Source organism: Narcine bancroftii, chromosome 1 (genome assembly GCF_036971445.1).
Source record: "Narcine bancroftii isolate sNarBan1 chromosome 1, sNarBan1.hap1, whole genome shotgun sequence".
NCBI classification, from domain to species: domain Eukaryota; kingdom Metazoa; phylum Chordata; class Chondrichthyes; order Torpediniformes; family Narcinidae; genus Narcine; species Narcine bancroftii.
This window is the reverse complement of record NC_091469.1, coordinates 382635215-382661917: the sequence shown is the minus strand read 5'-3', so window position 1 is coordinate 382661917 and position 26703 is coordinate 382635215. Positions and strand designations below refer to the sequence as shown.

The following is a 26703-nucleotide window of genomic DNA, read 5'->3' as shown; positions in this document are numbered from 1 at the left end:
GGGGGGTAGAGAGAGAGAAGGCTATACTGTATATTTTGGTGGATAAGGCAGCCTTCAGGAAAGACGAGACCCAATTTCAGTCTGAATTTCATGGTTTTAGCTTATATCGGTGGTATAAGATCACCCCCAAACATACCAGTACCATACGTGGGTTGACTGAGCAGGTGTTGTGTTGACTAAGCTGGTGGGCATAACCGGTAGGTGGGTGCAGCACTACCACAAAGCGATTCACGGTTCAGTGTGTTGCTAGCTTCTGTCTTAACCAGTTTGAAAATCTTTCAAAAAGCGTGGTAACTCTAGTGCAATGGATGGTACAGAGAATGATTTATTCTGCGACACCGACAACGAAACCGAAGCCGACTCACCAGATTGAGACTGAGACCCATATGTTGACATTGTAAACAGTGAGACTCTGGATGTGCTTGTCGAGTTCTTTGCCTCAGATGATGAAGCTAGTGATTTTCAAAGATTTTAAATGTGTGTGATTTTAAAAAATTTTACAATTCTTTTATTGGTTTAACATCACATTGATAATGGCAAAATAAAAATTGTGTACACTAAGCAGCCTTTTTTAAAAATATTCCTGTGTAGCTTAAAAATTTATTATAGGGTGGGGTCTGGATGGTTTATGGAACCAATCAAGTGATATTTTGAGTAGAATTTTAAGGAACAGTAAAGCCCCCAGAAAGAGGTTCAATGTTGGAAACCTGCAGTGAGATGAAGTGAGAAGAAACTTCCAGGCAAACCTCAGAGCAAAGCTCGAGGATGCAATCCTCCTCACGGACTCGTCCCCTGAAACCCTCTGGGATCAGCTGAAGACTACCATACTGCAATCCACTGAAGAGGTACTGGGCTTCTCCTCCAGGAAAAACAAGGACTGGTTCGACGAAAACAACCAGGAAATCCAGGAGCTGCTAGCAAAGAAGCGAGCTGCCCACCAGGCTCACCTTACAAAGCCGTCCTGGCCAGAGAAGAAACAAGCTTTCCGTCGCGCATGCAGCCATCTTCAGCGCAAACTCCGGGAGATCCAAAATGAGTGGTGGATTAGCCTCGCCAAACGAACCCAGCTCAGCGTGGACATTGGCGACTTCAAGGGTTTTTACGAGGCTCTAAAGGCTGCGTACGGCCCCTCACCCCAAGTCCAAAGCCCGCTGCGCAGCTCAGACGGCAAAGTCCTCCTCAGCAACAAGATCTCCATCCTCAACCGATGGTAAGAAAACTTCCATTCTCTTTTCAGTGCCAACCGCTCAGTCCAAGAATCCGCCCTGCTCCAGCTCCCTCAACAGCCCCTAAGGCTAGAGCTGGATGAGGTCCTCACCCGGAAAGAGACATATAAGGCAATTGAACAACTGAAAAGTGGCAAAGCAGCAGGTATGGATGGAATAACCCCAGAGGTCTAGAAGGCTGGCGGCAAAACTCTGCATGCCAAACTGCATGAGTTTTTCAAGCTCTGCTGGGACCAAGGAAAGCTGCCTCAGGACCTTCGTGATGCCATCATCATCACCCTGTACAAAAACAAAGGCGAGAAATCAGACTGCTCAAACTACAGGGGAATCACGCTGCTCTCCATTGCAGGCAAAATCTTCGCTAGGATTCTCCTAAATAGAATAATACCTAGTGTCGCCGAGAATGTTCTCCCAGAATCACAGTGCGGCTTTCGTGCAAACAGAGGAACTACTGACATGGTCTTTGCCCTCAGACAGCTCCAAGAAAAGTGCAGAGAACAAAACAAAGGACTCTACATCACCTTTGTTGACCTCACCAAAGCCTTCGACACCGTGAGCAGGAAAGGGCTTTGGCAAATACTAGAGCGCCTCGGATGCCCCCCAAAGTTCCTCAACATGGTTATCCAACTGCACGAAAACCAACAAGGTCGGGTCAGATACAGCAATGAGTTCTCTGAACCCTTCTCCATTAACAATGGCGAGAAGCAAGGCTGCGTTCTCGCACCAACCCTCTTTTCAATCTTCTTCAGCATGATGCTGTACCAAGCCATGAAAGACCTCAACAATGAAGACGCTGTTTACATCCGGTACCGCACGGATGGCAGTCTCTTCAATCTGAGGTGCCTGCAAGCTCACACCAAGACACAAGAGCAACTTGTCCGTGAACTACTCTTTGCAGACGATGCCGCTTTAGTTGCCCATTCAGAGCCAGCTCTTCAGCACTTGACGTCCTGTTTTGCGGAAACTGCCAAAATGTTTGGCCTGGAAGTCAGCCTGAAGAAAACTGAGGTCCTCCATCAGCCAGCTCCCCACCATGACTACCAGCCCCCCCCCCACATCTCCATCGGGCACACAAATCTCAAAACCGTTAACCAGTTTACCTATCTCGGCTGCACCATTTCATCAGATGCAAGGATCGACAACGAGATAGACAACAGAGTCGCCAAGGCAAATAGCGCCTTTGGAAGACTACACAAAAGAGTCTGGAAAAACAACCAACTGAAAAACCTCACAAAGATTAGCGTATACAGAGCTGTTGTCATACCCACACTCCTGTTCGGCTCCGAATCATGGGTCCTCTACCGGCATCACCTACGGCTCCTAGAACTCTTCCACCAGCATTGTCTCCGCTCCATCCTCAACATTCATTGGAGCGACTTCATCCCTAACATCGAAGTACTCGAGATGGCAGAGGCCGACAGCATCGAATCCACGCTGCTGAAGATCCAACTGTGCTGGGTAGGTCACGTCTCCAGAATGGAGGACCATCGCCTTCCCAAGATCGTGTTCTATGGCGAGCTCTCCACTGGCCACCAAGACAGAGGTGCACCAAAGGAGAGGTACAAGGACTGCCTAAAGAAATCTCTTGGTGCCTGCCACATTGACCACCGCCAGTGGGCTGATATCGCCTCAAACTGTGCATCTTGGCGCCTCACAGTTCGGCGGGCAGCAACCTCCTTTGAAGAAGACCGCAGAGCCCACCTCACTGACAAAAGACAAAGGAGGAAAAACCCAACACTCAACCCCAACCCACCAATTTTCCCCTGCAACCGCTGCAACCGTATCTGCCTGTCCCGCATCGGACTTGTCAGCCACAAACGAGCCTGCAGCTGACGTGGACATTTACCCCTCCATAAATCTTCATCTGCGAAGCCAAGCCAAAGAATAGGATGACCCCTTTTTTTGTGGGTGATTTTTGGATGCTTCAAGTGTCGTCTTATCTGCCGAAATATACGGTTGATATATGTATGTGTGTGTGTGTCATCATCCTATCATTCTTATAAGCAATACATTTTAAGGGAATGTGATCCAAAGGCACCAGTAATAATTGACAGAAAATGTTTTTAAAAGGTTAATGCTAAAAAGGATTTTTTTGTTCATTTGTAACACTGCATCATGTCACCTTGTTTGTGAATGACCACAATTTGAGTAATTATAATTAGCAATCTTCATGTATGTTTGCATTAAAAGTGCTGATCTCACAGCTGTCATCAAAAAATGTATTTCCTGTTACAGTTGAGATGCACTGAAGTATGATGCAATCAATGTCGGTGTCGTATCAAGAATTTATAACACGCAGAAAGTTACAGGATTAGGTGAATCTCTAAGCAGGCAGCAATTTTCCTTAATAGTTATCAACAAGCTGCAGGGAGTCATACCTCATTTGGAAATGATCATCTTCTGCCTCATGAACACACACAGATAACAGAAGGGTGTCAAGCTAAGATGGTGCATGACAATGCCTGCACTGCAGGTCACCATGAAGTCACTATCCCAAATCTTTTCTCAGCAGAGATCAAGATGACATTCTCTGATGAAAGCCAGGTTTGACATTCAGAATTACTGCTTAGAACAGTGGTTCTCAACCTATTTTTCCACTTACATACTACCTTAAGCATCCCTTACTAACCACATGGTGCTTATGGTTTAGTGACGTCAGGTCACTTGTCTGAGTGCTACTGGTACCATGTAACCCAGTACTACCTGTCGCATGGCCAGGTTGTAAATGACTAAACCGGCTCCCCACCAGGTTTGCCTAGTGCGGAGGGTGGCTAAACATACTGCTGGATATAAAACAAGACCTGTCAAAGGGCGGATAAACCCTCTCATAGGGTCAATGGCCATCTAGCAAATATGTGCTGTGAAGCCCAGAAAGGGCATCCCTTGCATCGAAGCTTAGTCTGGCCATTCACTGCCATCATAGACCTCACCGTGCCACTGGATCTGGGAGGGGATGTCAAGAGGGTGGGTCTGGACTTGTGCAACCCCTACTCACTAAAATCCATTCACACACACACTGTTCCTTTCTGAGGAGTGGGGTATCCTCATATCAAACCCCACAAACTGACTGAAAGGAACCATCATCATCGAATGGACTGGACAGCCACACATGATGCAGGTAGAAGTTTGAAGAAGACCGCAGAGCCCACCTCACTGACAAAAGGCAAAGGAGGAAAAACCCAACACCCAACCCCAACCAACCAATTTTCCCCTGCAACCGCTGCAACCGTGTCTGCCTGTCCCGCATCGGACTTGTCAGCCACAAACGAGCCTGCAGCTGACGTAGACTTTTTACCCCCTCCATAAATCTTCGTCTGCGAAGCCAAGCCAAAGAAAAAAGAAGGTAGATGAGTGGGACATTCTGAACTTTCCTGCTTTCAGAATAACGCCATTCTGTTGGAGTTGTCAAGGTATTACTGACTGATTATCTACCTGATGTGAGAAGTTATTGAAAGGCCAGCCTATAGTATTTTCATTTCTTTTTGTACATTGCAAGGTGGGGATGTCAGACATGGTCAAACTGATATAGTTGAACATTGTTACAAGTTATAGTTAGCAAATGAAAATAAAAAAAACTAGATGCTGGAAATATGACATCAAAATATAAGATGAACCATTAACTTTGTTTCTCTTTCAGCAGATGCACCTGACCTGTTGAGTGTTTCCAGCATTTTTTGTTTGAATTTAATATTTAACCTCTTTCTTTACAGTGTTCTGATGCAAAGGGAGGAAAGGTCTCCCAAATCACACCCTGTGACCCCTGTGGGGTCGGAGGAGGCTCAACTACCAGAAACAGACAGCAGACAGAACACTGAACCATGCAGCACAGGGACAGGCCCTTCAGCTCTTGTGTCTGCACTCCACACAATGCCCAAATGCCCAAATGAAACCAAAACTCTGCTGCCTGTACATAATACATAACCCTCCATCCACTTCACATTCATGTGTCTATCAAGAAGCTTCTTAAATGCTACTGTTGTAGCTGCTTCCACCACTATTCCTGGCGGCATATTCCAGGCATATCTTTCTTTCATAATGGAACATCAAATCACCATCCCCACCCAACTTAAAAGCATATCCTTTAGTACATGAAATTTTTACCCTCAGAAAAAGATTCTGTCTACCCTATCAATGCTTCACCTAATTTTGTAAATTCCCCTCAATCTCTGATGCTCCTGAGAATACAAGCCAAATGTGTTCAACCTTTACCCACAGTTTAGAACCTCTAATCCAGGCAACATCCTGGTAATTCTCTTCTCTATCCTTTCTACAGTCTCCATATCCTTCCTGTAATGGGGTGATGTGAACTGTACACAATATTCCAAGTGCGGCCTAACCAATGTTATTTACGAGCAACATGACTTTCTTTACTTTTATACTCAATCCCTCACCTAATTAATCACAATCATACCACAAGCTTTTTTATAACAACCCTATCTGCAATTGATCTATACACTTTAGTATTTTTTGATAGCCTTCCACGATGAACACATCCCCAACAATTTTTGTACCATCTACAAAGTTGCTAATTCAACCACCTATCCTTTCTTCCAGGTAATTTATACACTGTATATCACAAACATTCAAAGCCAGCTCTTCAGCGCTTGATGTCCTGTTTTGCGGAAACTGCCAAAATGTTTGGCCTGGAAGTCAGCCTGAAGAAAACTGAGGTCCTCCATCAGCCACCTCCCCACCATGACTACCAGTCCCCCCACATCTCCATCGGGCACACAAAACTCAAAACCATCAACCAGTTTACCTATCTCGGCTGCACCATTTCATCGGATGCAAGGATCGACAACGAGATAGACAACAGACTCGCCAAGGCAAATAGTGTTTAGGAAGACTACACAAAAGAGTCTGGAAAAACAACCAACTGAAAAACCTCACAAAGATTAGCGTATACAGAGCTGTTGTCATACCCACACTCCTGTTCGGCTCCGAATCATGGGTCCTCTACCGGCATCACCTACGGCTCCTAGAACGCTTCCACCAGCGTTGTCTCCACTCCATCCTCAACATTCATTGGAGCAACTTCATCACCAACATCGAAGTACTCGAGATGGCAGAGGCCGACAGCATCAAATCCACGCAGCTGAAGATCCAACTGCGCTGGGTAGGTCACGTCTCCAGAATGGAGGACCATCGCCTTCCCAAAATCGTGTTATATGGCGAGCTCTCCACTAGCCACCGAGACAGAGGTGCACCAAAGAAGAGGTACAAGGACTGCCTAAAGAAACCTCTTGGTGCCTGCCACATTGACCACCGCCAGTGGGCTGATATCGCCTCAAACTGTGCATCTTGGCGCCTCACAGTTCGGCGGGCAGCAACCTCCTTTGAAGAAGACCGCATAGCCCACCTCACTGACAAAAGACAAAGGAGGAAAAACCCAACACCCAACCCCAACCAACCAATTTTCCCTTGCAACCGCTGCAACCGTGTCTGCCTGTCCCGCATTGGACTTGTCAGCCACAAACGAGCCTGCAGTTGACATGGACATTACCCCTCCATAAATCTTCGTCTGCGAAACCAAGCCAAAGAAAGAAGAAGATCACATACAACAGGGGTCTCAACACCGATCCCTGCAGAACACCACTGGTCATGGATATCCAGCCAGAATAACTCCCTTCCACCATACCCCTCTTCTTTTACAGGCAGCCAATTCCGAATCCAAACTATTAACTCACAATGCATCTGTATCGTCTTTATCAGGCCATCAGGGACTTTGTCAAATATCTTACTTAAGTCCATGAAGAAACCACACTCTGCCCTCCCCTCATCAACCATATTTCTCACCTCTTTAAAAAAACTCAAATTTATTAGACATATCCTAACCCCCACAAAGCCTCGTTGACTGTCCTTAACCCGACCATGACTTTCCAAATGTCTGTAAATCCTATCCCTAAGTTTCCTCTCCAATTATTTCCCTGCAACTTCTGTGAGGATCATCAGTGTATAATCTCCAGGATTATCCTCATTGCCCTACTTGAACAAAGGTATAACAGTGGCTACTCTCAAGTCCTCTGGGACCTCATAATGGTTAGTGAGGTTACAAAGATCTTTGTCAAGACCCCAGTGATCTCCTCATTACCTCTTTTAATAACCCTGGATACATCACCTTAATGCTCCTCAAGAGACCCAATACCGTCTCCTTTTTCATCTCAAAATGCCCTGATATATTAGCATTCTCCAGACTATCGTCCATGGTGAATATTGATCCAAAGTACTCACTTGGTACCTCACCCTCTCTGACTCCAGCCATAAATTCCCGACTTTGTCCTTGAGTAGTCCTATCCTGCCCTAGTCATCCTCTTGTTTTATTGCAAGTATAAAGCACCTTGGGATTCTCACATTCTGTTTGCCAAAGATATTTCATGGCTCTCTTCAGCCTTCCTTATACCCTGATCAAACTTTTTCCTGCAATCATTATATTCCTCCAGGGTCCTGTCTGATGTTTAGCTTCCGAATCTTCACACATGCTTCCTTTTCTTTTTGACTAGATTCATGACCTCTCACATCATTCATGGTTCTCTTACCTTACCATCTCTATCCTTCCTCCTTTCTGGAACATGCTGGTCCTGGACTATAATTAGAATGTAGTATTCTATTCAGTTCTGGTCACCTTACTACAGGAAGGATGTTGATACTTTGGAGAGGGTGCAGAGGAGATTTACCAGGATGTTGCCTGGATTGGAGGTCATATGTTTTGAAACAAGTTTGACAGAGCGAGGGTTTTTCTCTTTGGAGCGACGAAGGAATGGAAGTGACTTAATAGAGATCTACAAGATTATAAGGGGCTAACATAGGATGAAAGACCAGCATCTTTTTCAAGGGGCACCAATAGCAAATACCAGAGACCTGTGTAAAGGTGAGTGGATTAAAGTTTAGGGGAGACAGTCAGGGATAAGTTTTTTACACAGAGAATGGTGGATGCCTGGAATGCATTGCTGGGGTTAGCGGTGGAGGTTGGTACAATAAGGACATTTTTATGGGCACATGGATATCAGAAAAATAAAGGATTGTGGGTGTGAGGTAGAGAAGGATTAGATGATTGTGAAGCAGTTTACATTAGGTTGACACAAAATCATGGGTTGATGGGCTTCTATGTGCTATGTTCCATAATTAGCTGGTCCTAATTCAACTCTCACATATCAGTTGTGGACTTTCCTGATAACAGTGCTTTCAATTAACCTCCCTTCATTCCTGCATATTTGCCCTGTACCAATTTAGTATTTTCCTATGAGGCCCAGGCTTAACCTTAATCATAACTATCTTGAAAGTTAAGGAATATCGATCACCAGGCTCTTTTCCAAACAGTGGTCCAGTATGGCCCTGGATGGCCTATTTACATGCTGCTTCAAGAAACCATCTAGCATGTATTTAACACTTTCCGCCCCACCTAAGCCTCTGTCATTAAGGATGTCCCACTCAAAGGACGCCAGGGTTAGCACAATACTATTACAGAGCCAGCAATCCAGGTTTGAATCCATCACTGCCTGTAAGGAGTTCTCCAGGTGTCTATCCAGGTTGCCTCCGAGTGCTTCTGGTTGAAGGAGTGGACGTAGCAGAGGATGAAGTAGAATTGTCTCCCACTGATGCTGTTTAATTCACTGAGTTCCTCAAACAAATTGTGTTAAGTGAGAAGGCACTTTGCTCCAACATTCAAAGAGATTGAAGGCCAGCATTGATTTACACTGATTTTATCAATGGTCATCTTTTTCTTGGATGAAATATATTGTACAACTTACAGATCTTCTGAAAAATATCCGGGCTATCTGCATGAACCCGAACATTATTATCAAGAATTGACTGGTGCAGTTCTAATTTATATTTTTACCTAAATTATTTGGCCTCAGTTTGTTCTAAGGAAACCATGGCAGTACAATCAGTCATCTAGTGTATACAGTGTATCCAGACTGAGTCATCTTGTCAAAAACAAAAAAAAAACATCATCAGCCCAAACACCCGAGGCCCTAGCCCTCTTCCAGTCCAGAATGGAGAAGGACATCTCAAGGACAGGGCTGCAGTCAGCACCAGATGGAAGGTGCACTCTTTGCAAACTATGCAACACAACTAAATCCAAGATCACTCAAATGCCATGTGGTAACAGCAAGCACTCAGGAGCAAACTAGAGCCAGAAGATTTTAAGAGATAGAAACAGAAAAGACCTCAGAAAAAAATGGAAAGACCACAGTCTGTTGGGGTCAATAGCAGAATGTCGAGCACCATCACTGGCACACTTCAGGGCTGTGTGCTCAGCCCGGTCCTGTTCATGCTATTGACCCACGACTGCATTGCCAGATCCAGCTCCAACAGGGTCATCACGTTTGTAGATGACACAACAGTAGTTGGCCTCATCACCAACAACGATGAGTTGCACTACAGATAAGAGGTGGAACATCTCGTGAAATGGTGCGAGAGAACAACCTGAGTCTCAATGTGGTCAAGACAAAGGAGATGATCGTGGACTTCAGGAGGTCCAGGAATGACTACCCTCCACTACACATCAATAACTCTGAAGTAGAGAGAGTGTAGAGCACCAACTTTCTTGGAGATCACTTTTAACTAATGAACTATCATGGACACTCAACATCTCCTTACTTGTCAGGAAGGTACAACAGCACCTGTACTTCCTGAGAAGACTAAAGCGGGTAAGGCTACCAGCCACCATTATGTCAACCTTCAATAGGAGCTCAATTGAGATTATCCTGGCTAGCTGTATCACAGTATAGTACAGTTGCAGCAGAAAAATAGATTGGAGGTCAATCTATAGGAAAATAAGAGTGGCAGAGAGGATCACTGGAGTTTCCTTCCCTCCCTCCCATTGATTTGATCTACTGGGATCGTCATCTGAAGAGGGCATGAAAATCAGTGAGGACCCCTTCCACCCTGCACAAAGCATCTTTCAGCTGCTCCCATCAAGGAAGAGATAAGACCATCAGAGCCAGTACTTTCAGGCTGAAGAACAGCTTATTCCCATGGGCAATGAGAATGCTGAACGACTGCTCACACTAACCGTCCGAAGCTCTCATATTCATGAAACAATATTTATTTATTTTATTTGTATAAATGAAATACTTGTTCTGCATATGTATTGTTTGTCTATATATGACTATGTCTGGTTGTATGTCTGCTTTTTTATTTGTACTGAGGTCTGGAGAATGCTGTTTTATTGGGTTGTACTTGTACAATCAGATGACAATAAACTTGAGAATTTGGCCACTTGGCCCATTGAGACTAATCCACCATTCAAATCATGGCTGATGCATTCCCCCTTTCATCCCATTCTCCTGCCTTCTTTCGATAACCTTTGACACTTACTAATCAAAAGCATATTAACTTTCACTTTAAATCTTCAGCCCTGCTGAATCTTTGAAGCATAATGGAAAGGAATTAACAACCTTACCTATCAAAGAAGAGGTTGTGCCATGCAATCTTAGATGAAAAGTTAAACATCCTCAAGAAAGGAAGGGAAAAAAATCCAACCATAATGACTGCAAAGAGGTCTCCCTGCTGTCTGTCTAAATTAAAAAACAGTAATTGCAGGGACCTTCTGAATTTATTCCACTCATAATAAAAAGCTTCTCCTTGCATTGGATGGTAGATTCTATCCATGATGACCATGGTGGATACAACCTACTCTGTGGAACAACACCAAGAGGAATGCAAGGAGCAGCATCAACAATAACATACAGGTCCTTTCGGATGCATAAAAGCCTGTCACTCCAATAATCAAAAGGGATTGAGCTCTTTTATGGAAATAGATTAGTGACTGGGCAGTGGAAACTATGTAAGAATATTTTCGATGCCTTCCAGAGGGTGTATAACATTGCTAACAATGTATGAAAATTCTGACCATTAACCACTCTAAATGGAGGAGGAGCATTTAGGATATCGCTGAGAACTTTGAGCCCCTTTGTTGGAACCATGTTGAACCCTAGCATAAACGGCAAGCTACTTTTTAAACTACCCACTTGTCCATCTCTCCAAGCACCTCCTGTCCCAGATCGTCAGGGTATGCAAGTCACGCATTAACCTTACAGAACAGGAAAGAAAAAAAACTATCTTGGATCCCAATGGACTGCCCAAGAAATAGAGGAGTTCTGAACACTCCACCACTGAAACAGGTGCTCAGCATCCTCCAAATCAATCCCTCTCTGAATCTTCTAAGTTTCAATTAGATATATTTTTTCTAATTTAGGTTGGATACAAAAGAAGTTTACTCATTTGGACATTGAAGCAGCTCTCATCTGAGGAATCGATCAATATGCTGCGACTATATTCTTCCTCAAGCACAGAAACCTAAATTGCACACAGTACTCCAAACAAGGCCTTGCCAAAACCCTACACAATTTCTGGAAGACATCAATACTCTCACAAAAAAGGCCAACTGATAAACAATTTGCAATCTGAATTGCTTCCTTAATCTGTTTTTAAGTTCAAAAGTAAAAACGCACATGCTGTAAATTTGAAATTTAACAGAAAATTCTCAAAGTATTCAGCAGGTCATGAATGAATGAATGAAGAATGCACAATTTATGTATAATGGACACAAAATAAATATATCAAAGGAAGAGGAAAAAATATTCAGACAGAAGCTGTGGAGATAGAAGCAGGTCAATGACTCTTCATCAGAAATCTGATGAGAAATCGTCAACTACAAACACTGTCAATGCTCTTGGCTCAACAGATCCTATCTGAAGTATTTCCAACATGAAATATAAAAACAGGATGCTGGAAATCTGACATTAAAACAGAAAATGCTGGGAATAGTTAGGTCAAGCAGTGAATACCTGAAATGGCTGAGATCCCATTTTTTAGCAGGTTTGGACAGGATGAAATTTCTTAAGTGTGTCCAGGAAAATTTTCTGAAACATATGATGGGTGAGTTACGGGAGTGGATTCTGAGATCGACCAGCATATGGAGAGCCAAGGTCTAATTAGGGAAAGTCAGCATGGCCTTTTGCATGGGAAATCATGTCTCATATTTTGATATAAGGAGACTGCAGATGCTGGAAGCTGCGGCAATAAAAAAATCTGCTGGAGGAACTCAGTGGGTCAAGCAACATTAAGGAGCATTCCTGATGAAGTCTTGGTCTGAAATGTTGGCTGCTCATTGCCTTCCACGGATACTGCCTGATCTGTTGAGCCCCTCCATCACTTTGTGTGTTACTCCACATATGAAAATTACTTGTTAATTTTAACTATAATCAATCCTACATCTGCACTAATATATTTAAACCAGTATCATGACTGCTCATTTTATGCAATTAACATTTATGTAGTATCTCAGCAAATGTTTCTGTAAATTCCATATATATTACTTCCAGTTTCGTCCTCACTATCATTTACACCCCAGCTTCCAACTTTGAACCTAACTGCACCTCCTCCGTTCCTGATCAGCCCAAGCCTGGACCTCCCAATTGGCCAGGCCTGAACCAACCCACATGTGAAATCTTGATTACTAGACCAGCACTGTGCTCCCCCACCTCCACCTCATCTTTATTTGCTATCCACCTCACCGTACATCATCCTAGGCCCTAATCAGTCTTCCTATTGTTGACCTTATCTCTGCTACCTCGATATCCAGACTGAAAAAGAATGATTAAAAAGAAAGTGTAGTCATGGAGTCATAAAGTTCTACAGCACAGAAGCAGGCCCTTCAGCCCAACTTGTTCATGCCGACCAAGTTATCTACCTATGCTTATCCTATTTTCCTGCATTCAGCCCATATCCCTCTAAACCAGTGATTCTCAACCTTTTTTTCCACTCACATACTACCTTAAGTAATCCATTACTAACCACAGAACATCTATGAAATCCTATGACTCCTTCCACAAAATAAATTTAAAATCCAATTGGCTAGGTTACCTCATAAACTAGTCTGCCAGACCAGCCTGCCATGTAGAATCAGTCAAAAGTCTTGCTAAGTCCATGTAGACAATGTCCACTGCCCTGTCTTATCAAACTTCATGGTGGCCTCTTTAAATATGCTATCAAAATATGAGACATGATTTCCCATGCAAAAGGCCATGCTGACTTTCCCTAATTAGACCTTGGCTCTCCCTATGCTGGTCGATCTCAGAATCCACTCCCGTAACTCACCCATCATATGTTTCAGAAAATTTTCCTGGACACACTTAAGAAATTTCATCCTGTCCAAACCTGCTAAAAAATGGGATCTCAGCCAACACGAGGGATGTTAAAACCCTCCACTATTACAACCCTAGTCTGATAGTGCTAGGGGTTTTCTCTTTGGAGCGATAAAGGATGAGAGGTGACTAAATGGCGGTATATAAGATTTGTTGAGGCTTAGACAGAATGGATAGCTGGCATCGTTTTGTGGGACAAATATAGCAAATACCAGAGGATGTGTGTTTGAGGTGAGTGGAGGAAAGTTTAGGGGAGATGTCAAAGCTAAGTTTTTACACAGAGAATGGTGGAAGCTTGGAATACATTGCTAGGGTTGGGGGTGGAGGCTGGTACAAGTAAGAAAAATAGAGGGTTATGGGTATGAGGTAGGGAAAAATTAGATGTCATGGAGTAGGTTTCCATCGGCTGGTACAACATTGTGGGGTGAAGAGCATGTACTGTGCAGTTATATTCTATATTATTCTTCCTTTTTCAATATTTTTATTGACATTAAAATTGAAATTCCACTTTGAAAATTGCAGAGTACGTAAGGATACAAGCTAAAAGTCAAAAAAAAGAAAAAAATACATAAAGTTTAAATCATAGCATTACATCCAAGGTACCCCGCATTCTCAGATGACAGATTATTATAGATATTGTTATTATATAAAAAAATCTAAACCCACTACCAAGAAAGAAATTGTTTGCCAAAAAAGAAAATAATTTATCAAAGTAATAAAATACCTTATTAGTCAACACCTCCAAATTAATTTCAAATCAAAGATTATAGAAATAATTCAAAAAGGAACCCCACAGTGTTTGAAAATTTAAATGCAAATCAGTTTGAGCATCTCACCTTCTCTAAATTTAAACATGACATAACATCACGTAGCCATTGAGCATGAGTAGGTGGAGCAATGCCCTTCTATCTGCCCACCTAGCCATAAGTCAGGCCTATTATTCTAATAGCTATTTGCAATCACTATACAGATTTGCTAAATTCATGTTTCCTGAGTTACTCTATATTTGCAGCAGTGACTCAATATTGAAATGGTGACCAGCAAACTGTAACAGCTTATACTGATGCACTATAATTACTTCAGGGTTTTGCCTCTACGCCTGAAACAGCAGCAGCTGAATAAAAATAGAGCTATCTGTAGAGGACCCAAATTTGCAGCTCATCAATGACCTTGCTACAATCAACAGAGGAGTTTACAATCAATAATGTGTGCACAGTGTTCAATTCCATTTGCATCTCTTCAGAAAATGAATGAGTCCAAAGCAGCCTTGAAATTTGGCGAGGAGGCTATCAATGACAAGGACAGCATTTATTTTTCATCCCGATCCCATTGTTTAGCATTGAGAAGATGGTGGTCAACCATCTCCTTGAATCTATTGCAGGTGCTTCCACAGTGCTGCTAGGGCAAGAGTTCCAGGGTTTAGATACGGTGTCAATAAAGGACCAGCAATATATTTCTAAGTCAGGATCATGTGTGACTTGAAGGGGATCCTCTAGGTGATGGTATTCCCATGCACCTGCTACTCTCATCTCTCTTGGTAGCAGAAGTCACAGGTGAGCATCGTACACCTGTGACTTCTGGAATGGTCAGTTGCTCTTTGAAGCAACTGGTGGATGGGCTGCCAGTCATGCATGTTGCTTTTCTTGGATAGCATCAAGCCTTTTGAGGGTTATTGAAACGTTAATTCAGGCAAGTGAAGAGTATTACAGAGTACTCCTATCCTGTCATTTGTAACTATGGGTTTGGCTCTGGATTGTCAGAAGTGAGTTGCTCATTACAGGACACCCAGCCTCTGACCTGTTTATGCAGTTGTAGTATTACGTATGGGGTACTTCAGTTGAGTTTCTCTCAGTGGCGACTACAGAATATGAACTCAATAGTAATGCCACTGAATGACTCTCTCTGTTAAAGAGGGACACAATCTTGGATGGCACGGTTAGCATAGCAGTTAGTGCCATGCTATTACAACACCAATGACACAGATTCATATCAGGCGCTGTCTGTAAGGCGTTTGTATGTTCTCTCCGTCTTTGTAGGTTTCCTCTGGGTGCTCCGGTTACCTCCCATCCTCCAAAAATGTACGGGTTGCAGGTGGATTGGTGTATTTGGGCGGCATGGGGTTGTGAGCTGTTACTGTCCTGTATGCTTAAATACGTTGATGCAATCACAAAGAAGGCTCGCCAATGGCTATACTTGTGAGGTATCTGAGGAGATACGGTATGGACTGTCAAAATCTTCTACAGGTGTACTGTGGAGAGCATTCTGGCTGGTTGCATCACTGCCTGGTATGGAGGCACTAACTCTCAGGACAAGAATAAACTCCAGAGGGTTGTTAACTTGGCCTGCGACATCACAGGCACCAGACTTCACTCCATCAAGAACATCGACAAGAGGTGGTGTCTAAAAAAAAAGTCTCTTCACTCTCCTGCCATTGGGGAAAAGGTACAGGAATGTAAAGATGAGCACTCAGTGGCACCAGGACAGCTTGTTTCCCATTGCCATCAGTTTCCTGAATAATCAATGTACTTTACGTACACGATTATTGTTATTATTTTTCATTTAGTTTTTTGTTATAATATGTATGTTTACACTATGACGCTGCCTCAAAATTCTGAATTTCATGACTTGTTCATGACAATAAACCCTGATTCTGAATTGTACAATTTCAGATTGACAAGTTTAGTAGAGACGTAAATGAGAAAATGGCCCTGCAATATTACCTCACATATCCACACCAAAAGGTAATTCTCTACTTTGACAATTTCACAGCATCTTAGAACTGGCATCATTATTCAGAATTTGACTGGAGCAGCCTAACTTGGTTAATTTGCTCACCACCTTGTTCTCCACTCAGAGTATCTTAACGTTTCAGACTGCAGCCATTCAAAGCTCTCTTGACTTCAGCGAAGGTCATGCTGCAGGGATTGTTGGCTAGCATCCAGTCCTACTGCTGCTGATGTGTCATTACCTCAGCAGTACAGCCTGGGGATGAGTGTTGGGACTTTGATAGTTGTTCCAGGTCACCCCTCATTCGAAAGCTTAACATTTTCTGAATGTTCTGTCATGTACTGCTTTTATATAGTTAAGATCTTTGATCCATTAATTTCTTTATCTGGAAGACGCATTAACGTATAATCTGAAAGCATGATTTCTTACAAGTGGAGACAATGTAATTATAAAATGCACCTTTTGTTTTATAACACATTATACAGAAATATCCACAATTATACAGCGCTAATCATTAAACTAGTTCTGTGTTAGGATTCTAAGACATTTATTCATTCACTGAAAAATATATTTATTGTATTGTAATACATTGGCTCAGTTGCCCAATTTAGCATCTGTCCAGATTTTTGTAAAGTCAGTGATTGAGAAGTCCTATCATTAGCCTGACCTTGTAGTATTAACTATTAAAAGTCCTATCGGGGTAAATAGAAGTTAAATAGCAGGAAAACAAGAACATACGAAATAGGAGCAAGAGTAGGCCATCTGGCCCATCAAACCAGCTCTGCCATTCAATGAGTGGCAGATCAGATAATAGGCTCATCTCTACCTACCTGCCTTTTCCCCATATCCCTTAATTTCTTTACTATGTAAAAAATTATCCAACATTGTCTTAAATATATTGTCTGAGGTCACCTCCACAGATTTGCCACTGTCTGGGGAAAGTACTTCCTCCTTATCTCTGTCCTAAATCTATCGTGAAGCTATGTCCCCTAGTTCTAGTCTCCCCCATCAATGGAAATAACTCTGTCTTATATTAAATAATATTATGCCATAATATAAATAAAAATATTATATTATGTAATTCAATTCACTGCCCTATAATTGGCTTTAGTAGAAACTTGTGAACAGGAGCATGTTGTGTATTACCATAGTTTTAAAATCTCATCAGAAAATGGAACGTAGTGAAAGTCACTTCAAGAGCATTTTATGCCAGGTAATAACTGAAAAACAAATGGCCACAAATTTGATAGCTCTGCCTGCTGTCTTCGACCCACTGACAAGAAGAGACTAAAAACGTTATTTGGCAAAATTAAAGGAGATCATGAGATTCACTAGAGACGTAATCAATTACAAGCACTGTGCAAATGTACAGGACAGATGAAAAGGGGAAGTGTTCACATTTGTTACAGTCAAATCAAATTTGCCCTTTAGAGAATTTCAACTATTATATTCTGATAATAGTACAAAGAAAATTAAAGAATATACACACAAATTTCAGTTAAAGACATATATAATTTCAAAAATGCAGATGCTGGAAACATGAAATAAAGAACTCAACATGCCAGGCACCACCTGAGAGGGTTCACATTTCAGAAATGATGAAAGGTCATTGAGCTGCAAAGTTAACCACTCCTCCCTTCATAAATGCTCACGGACATCAAAATTTCCAGCATTTTGTCTTTTAACCGAGAAGCATTATTTTACTAACACAGGAACTGTTTGGATAGCTCCCAGATATTTCCTGAATTGCTCTAACAGTAACACAAAATCCTATTTTGTAAATGAATCACAATATGCATAACCTCCTGTGGTCTTTATATGCCTGAATATAAAGAAAAAATGCTGAATTAAATCAAGTAATTAAAATTTTATACCCTGCATGCATCAGCGAATAATATTGATACAGTGTTATAATAGTGTTTACTTTACATATTAATATCAATTTCTTGAAAATTGTTTCAATTTTTTATTCATACAATTGTAAATATTAAAAAATGACTTGCACTGTTTGATTTGGCATTCAACTTAATAATACTGACAACAGATCTCATTCATTATTAATGGAAAGATTAATGGCGCTGAGTGATCCAAGTGGATCAAATAATAATCAACAGGTGATCTTTAACCCACATCAGGTGGCCATACTCCTTCGCTCTGTCTGCTGCAACTGCAAGGACCTCCCAGTGGCCAGCTACTACAATTTCTGATGAACATCTCAACCTTGAAATGTTGGTTACCTTTTACTTCTAATGAATGTTGTATGACCTGCTGAGTTTCTCCAGCATATTTGTGCATTGCACTCAATCCCAGCATCTGCAGATTTTCTTATTTCACTCAGTTCTACTTCCCGTTGCCAGACTAACAATATCTTCCCATTGCCTTATGCACTGCCAGGTTGAAGCCACACATAAATTGGAGGAACAACACCTATTCTATCTCGGTCGTCTCCAACAAGTCAGCATCAATATCAATCTCTAATTTCTGGGAAAATTCTCCTCAATTTTCATTTTCTTCCCTACCCCACTTTCTGTCTTATTTCATCATTCTGGCCCTTTTCCCCCTTCTTGATTCCACTCCCTCGCCTGACTTCTCATCACACACACACCTTTCTTCTTCTAGCTCCCCATCCCTTCACTTCCTTCCTTGTCTTATCAGAGGGCCCCTTTCTCAGCCCTCTGCCCCTTCTCCCTATCACCTTTCTTCTCTTCGTCTATCATCAGTATTCACCTATCACTTGCCAGCCTGTGCTCCTGGCCTTTACCCCTCTTTTATTTGGGCTATTGCTTAGTTCCTGCAATTCCTGATGAAAGGTTCTGGACTGAAACATTGACTATCCATTTTCTTTCATGGATGTGGCCTGACCAGCTAAGTTCCTCCAGCACTTTGTGCTAATCAGCCCACAACATTTTAAGAAGTCTTGTCTAACACAGACATAAAATAATATCTGGAAGTTTTATCTCCCCCAACTACCTGTCCTCTGTCGCTGAAGACCACAGTCTAGAAAGTTGTTTGGGCAACACTTGATGTTTAGATGCTAATCACACAAAATGGGACTATTCTTGCTAAGTTTTGCACTTAATTCCTGGTGAAATCAACACACCCACAAATTGGGACAGGACACTTCTGACTGTGATACACTTTAGCTCTCCTGAACTTTTACTAACAACAGGTGCACATGTAAAGATGTTACAGTACCAGTTTTGTCTGCTCTAAAACCACACACTCAGTGGAAACACACATTGTGCTAGACCATTGCTTCTTCATCATTCTAAAGGATGCTGCATTTTCAGGAGTGAAGCTCCATTCCCCCATATCAATCATTCAATCTCTATACACCTCCATCCCCCATACCAAATGTCCAATTTCTATACACTACCATCTCCCATAACAAAGGTCTCAAAGCCCTTTGTTTCTTTCTCGACAACAGACCCAACCAGTCCCCCTCCTCCATCACCCTCCAGTGCTTAGCAGAACGTTCTCACCATCAATAACTTCTCCTTCACCATCCCACTTTCTCCAAGTCAAAGCGATACCCAAGGCCTGGCTTTTTGTTGGCTATGTGGAGCAATCCTTGCCACAAGCCAACACAGGCAAGGCACCCCAACTCTTGCCCCGGTACATTGGTGGTGCTACCTCATGCACCCATGATGAGCTCATCATCTTTATCCACTTTTCTGCTAATGCTTACCTAGACCTCACATTCACTTGGTTCATTTCTGGCCCCTTTCTCAATCTCTCTGTCTCCAGCTTGGGAAACAAACTTTTTACAGAAAATTTCTACAAACCAACCAATCCCACAATTACTTTGAGAACACCTCTTTGCATCCTGTTTCCTATAAGGACTCTATTCCTTTCTGTCAATTCCTGTCTCCTTTGCACCTGCTCCCAGGATGAAATTTTCCATTCCAGATCATCCGAGATGTTCTCCTTTTTCAAAAAAGCCGTGGCTTCCCCTCTAGCATCATAAACTCTGCCCTCACCCACATCTCCTCTATTTTCTGCACATCGGCCGACCCCTCTGCCCCTAGACACAACAAATACAGAATTTTCCTTGTCCTCACCTACCACCTCACCACCCTCTGCATTCAACATATTATATCCTCAGCAAACTCCATCATCTAAAACATGATTCCACCATCAGACACATATTTCCCTCTCTTCCCCTCTCTGCCTTCTGGAGGGACTGCTCCTTCCTTAATTCCATCATCTACTGATCCCTTCTTACTAATTTCCCTCTTGGTACTAACCCGGTGACTGCAGGAAATGTTACACTTGCGCCCACTCCTCCTCCCCAAACAGTCATTCCAACTGAGGCAACACTTCACTTATGAATCTGCGGGAGTCATCTTCTACATCTTATGCTCTCATTGTGGCCTTCTCTACATGGGAGGGATTGAACGCAGGCTGAGAGAGAATATTTTGTTGAGCACCTTTGCTCTGTCCACAGGAATGGTGGGGATCTTCCAATGGCCAACCATTTCAATTCCACACCCCACTCCCACATTGATATGTCTGTCCATGGCCTCATGCACTACCAAACTAAGGCCACCTGAAAATTGGAGGAGCAACACCTAAATTTCTGTTTGGGCACTCCCCAACTGGATGGAATTAATATCAATTTCTCTGTTTTCCGTTAGGACACACCCTGTTTCCTTCTCTTCCCCATCCTGTCTCCTTTCCTCCAGCTCTCCACTCACTTCCTTCTCCATTTAGAGAGCTATCCCCTCCCCCTTTTTTTCTCCCCCTGCTCCTCATTCCACCATTTTATTCAGGTGCCTGTCTGCTTTTGCTCATATATTGATGAAGAGCACAGGCCCAAAACATTTGTTATGTATCTTTATCTTTGATACTTGAGAATGCTACATGACCTGCTGAGTTTCTTCAGCATTTTTGTGTAAGCTTCAGACATGAATGCAGGTTGCTCCAACACCACAAAGTTTACTGCAATTCACACTAAATGTTTTCTCCTTATCAGTCTTGGTCAACCCCCCCCCCCCCCCCACCTCCCCATCCCAATCTTGTCTCGTTGCTTCTATCAATGCCTGCACAGCAGCTGTCATCTGGGTCAGTGGGAATTAGTTCGTGAATTATTGCAGAGAATGGGGGCTGTATCCAGTCATGCATGGACTCCTGGTTCCACAGATATCTGTAATCAAATGAAAACGAACTCGACCCTGCTCCTCTTCATCTCCTGCACTCAAATTTCGTAATATACTCACTTTCTCAACTTGCACCCACATCACATCAGTCTAATGATGAGCATATTCTGTCATGGTCCACACCAGTTTCCCTACACCTGGTGCCAGAATGCAACCCTTTCCATCTCTTTAACCTAAATTTTGTTCAATTTTGTATTATACAATGTACAGATGCAATGAAAGTCTTACTTGCTGTAGCTTTCCAGGCCAGTGGGTCAAAAGCTCTCTATACATTTTTACTGAGTTTATGAAGAATAAATATTAGCAATAGAGAAAATAATAAAAGTCATGGTTTTATCATAAATTTTAAAAACCTTTACCAGAGAAAATAATGTGGGACTCAAGACGTGACAGCTTCTATTCCTGAAAGACATAGCAAGTTCACTATAATGTATGGATTGCCATTGCATGAACATTAAACTTTTTCACCTCTGAGTCTTTCCAATAATAAAATTAGCATTTTATGAAGAACAGCTCGACTTTGCGCTTGAGCATGCCGTGCATCTGATGTTGGAGCTCTTGATTCTGATTCTTCATGCTAAAAGTGGAAATCGTGTCCTATTTCTGTAACACTGACATTTTCACCTTGAAGAATAAAAGCAAATGAAAACTAGAACTATTTTTTAAAAACCTGAAGAAAAATAGTGCCAAAAATAAGCTTGACCTGTGCAGACCATTGAATAGGAAAATGAGCCTTGCATAATTTTAAATTTTCTATGCCAGGGCAATCTGTCAATCAAGAGTATAATATTCCTGGGAGATGATGTCACAATTCGTTGCACCAATTTCCATTCAGCTATCATGCGTAACATTGATGTTGTTTGGATACACAACAATTGTTACAAAATTAAATAAACAGGTCAGATAAATCTATAGCTTCAACCTGAAGATTTATAAGCTGCAAGTATCTTGTTCTGGCTCACCTGTGCTAGTCCAGCCTCCAATGTTGCAGGCTGCCTTCTTCCCTGTGCTGCTGCATTGGCTGGCTGGCAGTGTCAGCAGCTTTCCTGTACTGTGACAGGGACCGTAGCCAGCATGGATGATCCAGGAGCCTCCAAGGAGAATTGTGTTGTACAGCAGATTATGATGTCACCCTGAGCTCTTTAGCTAAACTATTCTGAACTGTCTACAATTCTATAAACAGAAACCATAAATCAGAGCCTGGGACAGTTACTGGACAATATGATTCTGAATTTAACTGATCTACAATACACTAGACTTTTTAAACTTTCCAACATTTCATTATGAGCACTAAAAGAAGACAATCAGCCCTGGAGATAACACCTAAATAGGCCAACTGAATTAATGATTATATCTGAAAAGTTACTTTGGAACCATGGCAGTTTCTTCTGGAATACACCATTTCTGTAATACTTCTTTCATACTGTTCTACTTGCTGCCTATAATCTGAGCAGCTTCCAACAAACCCTAGATAGTACAAGATGTAAATATCTTCTCTCCTTCGAACATCCATCTCCGCATGCACAATGTTACAACCATAAAATGCACCCACTTCTTCCACATTTTAACAATTAATTGAGTCATTAATTATTTCAGAGTGTTGGAGCTTGTAACACCTCACCTGGTCAGCTGACATGTGCCAGTTTAAGGTGCTCAGAGATCATGCAGCAGGTCACTAAAACCGGGGTGGGTCTGGGGACAGTTTTCTGAGATGGGATTATGTTAGAAAGACAGTGGCAAAAGTTCAATAGCCAAGCACCATTGGAAATCCATCCAAAATGAAATCAGAAAATGTTGGAACTACTCAACAAATCAGGTAGCAGGAAAAAAATCAGAGTTAACATTTTAAGTTGATGAATTTTCATCAGAAATGTAGAACAGGCAAAAGCTACTACTAAGAACATACTGTTTCACTTTCAACGCTCTCTTCAGCTAGAGAAAGAATGAAAAGAGATTTTGATGAAAATGCTCAGTTAGGCCAAAAACATAGAAAGATTTGCAGTCCCTTGTCCTCTATTAAAACATTAACCTTCCTCTTTTAAAAGATGGTTTATTTGATGCTTATTCCATTTCATTTTATTAAAATGTACCATGGGCTGCTCAATGTGACCTGATTTTGATTATCACACAGTCTATACAAAATGGGATAGAATGAGGGTTTTTAATGAGATTTTTGCAAGCAAGCATGTTTTAATAATGGTTTGTTATTCACATCATGTATTGTTTTCAACGTGTATTTGAAGATTGAAGCACGATTAGTGTAGCAGTTAGTGCAACGCTGTTACAGCATCAGTGATCAGGGTTTGAATCCTGCGCTGTCTATAAGGAGTTTGTATGTTCTCCCTGTGTCCCTGGTTTTCCCTGGGGGCTCTGGTTTCCTCCCACCCTTCAAAACATACAGGCCTTGTTGGTCAATTGGGTGTAATTGGGCGCCACGAGCTCGTGGGCTGAAAGGACCTGTTACCAAGCTGCATGTCTAAAATTATCAAAATTAAAAAATGTTTAATAGCAATGAGCTGAACAAAAGCAAGAGAATAGCCCATACTGAGAACTCAGGATGCATCATTGTGGACATGCAGAAGGAACGGGCTATAAGCTTGGAGCTAAACTGACACATAAGCTTGCAAGAAGATATTGCAGCCACCACAGTTTAATGGGAAGTGAGGAAGATCGAATGTGATCTGTCCTAATTTTGCTTTTAACTACTTAAAAAATATTTAATTATACAATAAAAACTGCTGTTTTTTAAAATTTCTCTTACCCTTGTTTTATTTTTGTTTACAGTTGAAAGCCAACAAGTAGGCAGGTTCTGGAACAGATTTCTGGATATAGTGTGCAAAGTTTACTCATAGCACAGATATTTCTCTGTCTTGAAGTAATCAATTGGTGCAGTTCACTTGGCTCTTTGCAAGGAAGTGAGGATGTGCATCTGAGATAATCTGACCTGCAAGGTTTTAGATTTCTTTCTTCATGTACATGCTTGGTTCTCTTTTTAGTTACATTTCATAAATTATGGTATGTAGTTCAAGGGTAATAACCTATAGGTGATAAATTATGTCCTTGCCAGATGAATAATGAATAATCTAATATTCGATAAATCAAACATAAAATTTAGAAATGCTTACAAGTCTTGTTCTTGTTGCTATGCTGGGCTTCTTTATTAGGAGAGGGCCAGAAACCAAGTATATTGAGCTAGTTTTCTGAGGTCATCTGGATTTAAACTATCTTTTCGACAGAACAACAGACTAATACAACATCCGGCAGATGATCAAATGCTGAAATGAAATTGGGAAAGTAACTTTGTTTTCATCAAATAATAAAACAATCATTCCTTATCATGAAATCTCTCCAGTCTTTCATCTCTTCACAATTCTTTCCTGCTCCCACCCCCTTCTTTCCTAGTATTATCAAACTTTTCCTTGTTCTGATGACTGGTGATTGACCCAAAATTTTCTGTTTCTTTCTTCAACAGATTCAGCCTGACTTACTGAGCAATCCCAACATTTTCTCTTGTTAAATCTGACAATAAACATTAGGGTGCAATGGTTTCTTCTACATCAAATGACTTATGCAATGAATGAGGAGGGAGGAGAGCAAAGCACAGGAGTATACAACTAGCGGGAAACCCAGTGGTGCAAGGATCTAAAATAGCAAGACTGCTGAAAGATGAAACATCACAGAATATAAAGCAGTGATATGCCAACAGCACACAACATTATGTAATTATGTTCCAGGAAAAGGAGATATCTGTCAACACTTTCGCACCTTTATTAGTGATGCTTTACTGCTTGACAACACTGCCAACTGCAACCTTAATTGTGTCTCAATTGGTTTTGGAAGAAGGCCCTGTGCTCGATCTTTCACATTCTTATGATAGTTTGCTTCTGTAGTTACCTAGTAACAAGAGTCTATCACCATAATATGTAGATATATGATATATGCTGTGCAGTCACTATATATCTGCACATTACCATTCTGATACAATAATGTTGAAATAATCGCATTTGCAAACAGGATTAACATATTTGTTTCATCATTAGAAATTGCAAGCGTTTTATATTATTAATTCCAGGGTTCACTGATCAGCAATGGTGCAATGATTTGTTATATAAAGGGAAGACAGATAACCAATTGTTTCAATTGGACGATGAAAGAGGCATCATCTATAATGACAGCATACATTCAGCTGTAATACTGGTACTCTCATTATCAACATCACAGATAGCATAGCGGTTAGTGCAACACTATTACAGCACCACGACCTTGGTTCAAATCTGGCACTGCCTGCAAGGAATTTTTAGGTTCTCCTCAGGTCTGTGTAGGTTTCATCCAGGTGCTCTGGTTTTCTCCCATCCTTCAAAACTTACAGCGATTGTAGGTTAATTGGGGTATTTGGGCGGCACAGGTTTATGGGATGGAAGAGCTTGTTACCATGCTGTATGTTTAAATTTAAAAAAATAAAATTAAAAAATTTGAAACCTTTCGTCAAAAGATTATTCAGAAAAATGATGGCAGAGCCCTTCTTCCACACCCTTTCACACAAATCGTTCTAAATTTCAGAAAGCATAAAAATGTCAGGTTTGCAATTTTATGGAGTGAGAACTGTATTTAGTATAAAGTGAAATCGACAATCTGGTTTCCAAAGCATTTTATGAAATAATTTTTATGAACTATGGGAGAAACTTCTGAAAAATTTCATTTGATTACATAAACAAAACTCAAAATGGGTAAAAAAAAAGCCTGACATTGGAAACATGGAATTTTGTTATGGGATGTGGTGAAAAATGAGAAACCATTAATCTTTCATCTCCAAGGACACAGATTTAACTTTCGTTTCTGGCTGCACTTTACAAAACCAGTTACAAGAGCTTCATTACAGAAAGCAGTGACATTAAGTGAAAAGTGAAGTAGCCAGTTAGATTTACTTCCCATATATCACCATCATCAGGACTAGAGTTTGTCAGCTTTAATGAGAGTCTGTCCTACTTTGTGAAATACACAAAGGCTTTTCATATTGTGAATATAGCGAGAGAGCAGCTTCTTTCAAACCAGATATTTATCCATAAGAAAGGATTATGGTTAAAATTAAGTAGCACAAGGTCCCAGAGCAAATAATCATTAAAATGCACTGGCTGGTTTTTCAGTAGATTTTGATAATCTCTCTCCTATCTATGGATTTGTTTATGCATTCCCATAAAACAAGTTCATCTGAGTTGAACAAACAAAACTTATGAAAACTAACGTTCACTCAATTCATTTCCCTAATTGATTCGTATGTAATTTGAAACAGCTAAAATAATAGTATATTGCCAGAGAAGACAAATCATGTTTAATTTAAAAATTCCAATAATTTTATCAGCCCAGATCTTAACATTTTAAACCAAAGCTTGGGCAGAAAAAGTTGCTCGGCCCCTGGCATTGCATTTGGTCATAAGTTAT

At 41.4% G+C, this 26703-nt stretch overlaps 1 protein-coding gene across 10 annotated transcripts in view; it reads right to left on the bottom strand.

Annotated features, from left to right (window-relative positions):
- The window catches only part of fars2 (phenylalanyl-tRNA synthetase 2, mitochondrial), a 423747-nt gene that overhangs the window by 6621 nt on the left and 390423 nt on the right, over positions 1 to 26703 (bottom strand). For 4 of the 10 annotated variants that reach the window (XR_011349825.1, XR_011349826.1, XR_011349831.1 and 1 more), the window contains 2 exons: positions 24390 to 24539; positions 22227 to 22437 (listed from right to left, as the gene is read on the bottom strand). The exons of 5 other annotated variants lie outside the window; for them this stretch is intronic. The gene's annotated coding sequence lies outside the window, so the exon portion shown is untranslated. The remainder of the gene's footprint in view (positions 1 to 22226; positions 22438 to 24389; positions 24540 to 26703) is intronic. One more of the 10 variants, XR_011349827.1, reaches the window with a different exon arrangement.